The sequence below is a fragment of the Marmota monax genome, unplaced genomic scaffold (assembly GCF_021218885.2).
Source record: "Marmota monax isolate L192 unplaced genomic scaffold, Marmota_monax_Labrador192_F-V1.1 WCK01_AAM20220418_F8-fsc00334, whole genome shotgun sequence".
Taxonomy (NCBI): domain Eukaryota; kingdom Metazoa; phylum Chordata; class Mammalia; order Rodentia; family Sciuridae; genus Marmota; species Marmota monax.
Window position 1 is genome coordinate 979,267 of NW_026692252.1, and position 3,427 is coordinate 982,693.

Sequence of the window (3,427 nt, forward strand, 5' to 3'; positions counted from 1 at the left end):
GCAGAATCACATTGGTTACACATCCACATTTTTACATAATGCCCTATTAGTAACTGCTGTATTCTGCTACCTTTCCTATCCTCTACTATCCCCCTCCCCTCCCGTCCGATCTTCTCTCTCTACCCCATCTACTGTAATTCATTTCTCTTCTTGTTTATTTTCCCATTCCCCTCACAACCTCTTATATGTAATTTTGTATAACAACGAGGGTCTCCCTCCATTACCATGCAATTTCCCTTTTATCTCCCTTTCCCTCCTACCTCATGTCTCTGTTTAATGTTAATCTTTTCTTCCTGCTCTTCCTCCCTGCTCTGTTCTTAGTTGCTATCATTATATCAAAGAATACATTTGGTATTTGTTTTTTAGGGATTGGCTAGCTTCACTAAGCATAATCTGCTCTGGTGCCAACCATTTCCCTGCAAATTCCATGGTTTTGTCATTTTTTAGTGCTGCATAATACTCCATGGTGTATAAATGCCACATTTTCTTTTTTATCCATTCATCTATTGAAGGGCATCTGGGTTGGTTCCACAGTCTAGCAATTGTGAATTGTGCTGCCATGAACATCGTTGTAGCAGTATCCCTGTAGTACGCTCTTTTAAGGTCTTCAGGGAATAGTCCGAGAAGGGCAATAGCTGAGTCAAATGGTGGTTCCATTCCCAGCTTTCCCAGGAAACTCCATACTGCTTTCCAAATTGGCCTCACCAGTTTGCAGTCCCACCAGCAATGTACAAGAGTACCCTTTTCCCCACATCCTCGCCAGCACTTGTTGTTGTTTGACTTCATAATGGCTGCCAATCTTACTGAACACTAATGTCTAAATTATATCCTAGGTATACCACCTAAGAATGTGTCAGTATGCTGTATCATTTTAAAATAAAAGAAGCACCTTATGATGCATTTTCCAGAATGTATCTATCTGCATCATTAACTGAGACATCATTATATATACCTTAGAAGTTACAATTATGTGATGCATAAATAATATAAATGTTTTACTTTTGAAATTTATCAGAGCTCTTTTAATTTAATTTGTGTTCTAAATGCTACATCTGGCATTACTGATTTTTTCTATGCTCTGTTTACTGTTAATGTTTTCAATTTTGCTTCTCTGGTTAATATTTTTTTTCTCTAATTATAAAAATTGCCTTTCCCAAAATATTGAGATTGATATTTAGCTACTGAATCCTTACTTTTATTTATCATTTAATAGTATATTTTATTTTAATATTAACTTAGACATATTTTTTCAGGATTATTGATATAATTATATACATATTTTTTTTCTGTGGTTCTTGGGATTGAATCCAGGGCTTGTGTATGTGAGTCAAGCACTTGACTGAGTAAGCTATATCCCAAGTTCTATTTAAGGTGTATATAAGGTGTATACTTTTGTTTTTTTGACATATGAACACATCCAAATAACCAGATCAATAATCAATTAATTTAGGCATTACTCCCAAAGTATTATCTAGTACCATTTTTATTTTTTTTTTAGTTTTAGAATAAAAATGCAGTATTTTTATACATTTTCATGTGGTGCTGAGGTTCCAACCCAGTGCCTCACAATTGCAAGGCAAGTACTTTACCACTGAGGTACAGATCCAGTTTACTGAGCTGCAGCCCCAGCCTTCTAGTACCCTTTTATAATCTCTGTGTTATGCTCTTTCCAACCACATTTCATGAAATGAATTTGATATTATTTAACAAGGCCAACACTAGATCAGAATTGAAATTATACAGATCAATGAATTATTACAGTGGGAAAATAACACATAACCACTCTTTCTATCAAGAAAAAGAGCATTAATGATGCTACAGAAAAAGACCATCATGTCATCTTGATTTCTCCCTAGTGGAAATTACAACATTTTTTTTTTTCAACTGGCTGTTTAAAAGTATTATTCTTTTTAAAAACAAAACAAAACAAAACAAAACAACAACAACAAAAAAAAAAAACAGAATGGGGATTACTTATTTATTTAATTATATTAAAATGGGTAGCATTAGGTAGCCCACTGTGTAGGAAACTAGACCTAAAAACAATCATGCTTGTTACATTGTGGGTGGAGGAAATCTGAGGGTGATCCAGAAATCAGAAGACAGAAGTGCATCTCAAAATGCCAGGGCTGGGGCATTAAAATTTAGTTATGAGAAATTATATATGCATATAAATTGGTTGGATGGGTTGAAGAAAAAAAATTGTGGTTATGAGTTACTGGAGAAAATCTGAGGGAGCTCAGATAAACCAGATCAGGAAGTAGGGCAACAGCACATTTAAGCTGATTAAACTGTGCCTGAAGAGGAAGAAATTAGAAGTTTTCAGGTGAAGAAAGTGTGGCATCTCTGCTAGAGCTTGAAGAGCAGAGAGTAATGTGTGTGGCATACTTGTTTGATTATACCCTGAATTCCTTGTTTTCAGGAATTTCCAAAAATGAGGCCACTTGCATAAAAGTATGATTCTGTCACAATATTTCCTTTCTTCTCCCACTTAGGATCCAACTTTTTCCCATATCTGCATCTTATATATCCTCTGCAGTTTTTTTTCTTTCTTCTCTGATCTATTTTCCTACCCCCTCACTAATTTTTTTTTTCTGCTGTTTTTATTTTTTCTTTTCTTACACTCTTTCCTAATTAAGATCTTTAATCTCAACTATGCCACTTTATTTATGCTTTTCTCTGAAATTATTGTGGGGATGGGAATAAGCTGATTGGAATATTGGTTTTGCAGGGCCCTGATTTAGGGGGCCTGGATGGTAAAAGGTGGTGTCAGATGCAGTCTAGTTTTGTGAAAACAGCAGTGGAAACTACATATTGGAAATTTCTATGAATATTTAGTGTCAAAGAGTAGAATGTATCCTCATGTAGACAATACCAAACAAATTTTCAAAGTGGCTCTAAGATTTTGCGTGGCCAACAGAGGGGTTTAACAATTTCAATTAACATTTTTGTACTTTTTAGTCTTTTTTAGATCTTTGCCATTCTATTTCATATATATATATATTGGGTGTGTACCTCAGTGGTAATATATATATATATATATATATATATACACTTTACCACTGAGGTACACACCCAATATATTTATTGTGCTCAACTCTTTTGGTATGTCTTTTTTCCTCACAAATATAAAATCTCATTCATGCTTTTATATTCACTTTCCACTACATATTTACTCTGCAAATATTTTCTCCCACTTTATGTTTTAACTTGAATCACTGGATGTGCATTGTTCAAAAATTTTTTTAAGATGTTCATCTGGTATATAAATTCATAGAAATTCACAGAAAAATGTCTTTAAAATGGAGTAGCAGAGACCACTGATATATGTAGATTCTCTTTTTCTGGTACTCAAAAAATTACCATGCACATTAATTGTTAGGTTATGATCAAGGACAGGCACTGAGAGTGAATAGAGTATTAGTTG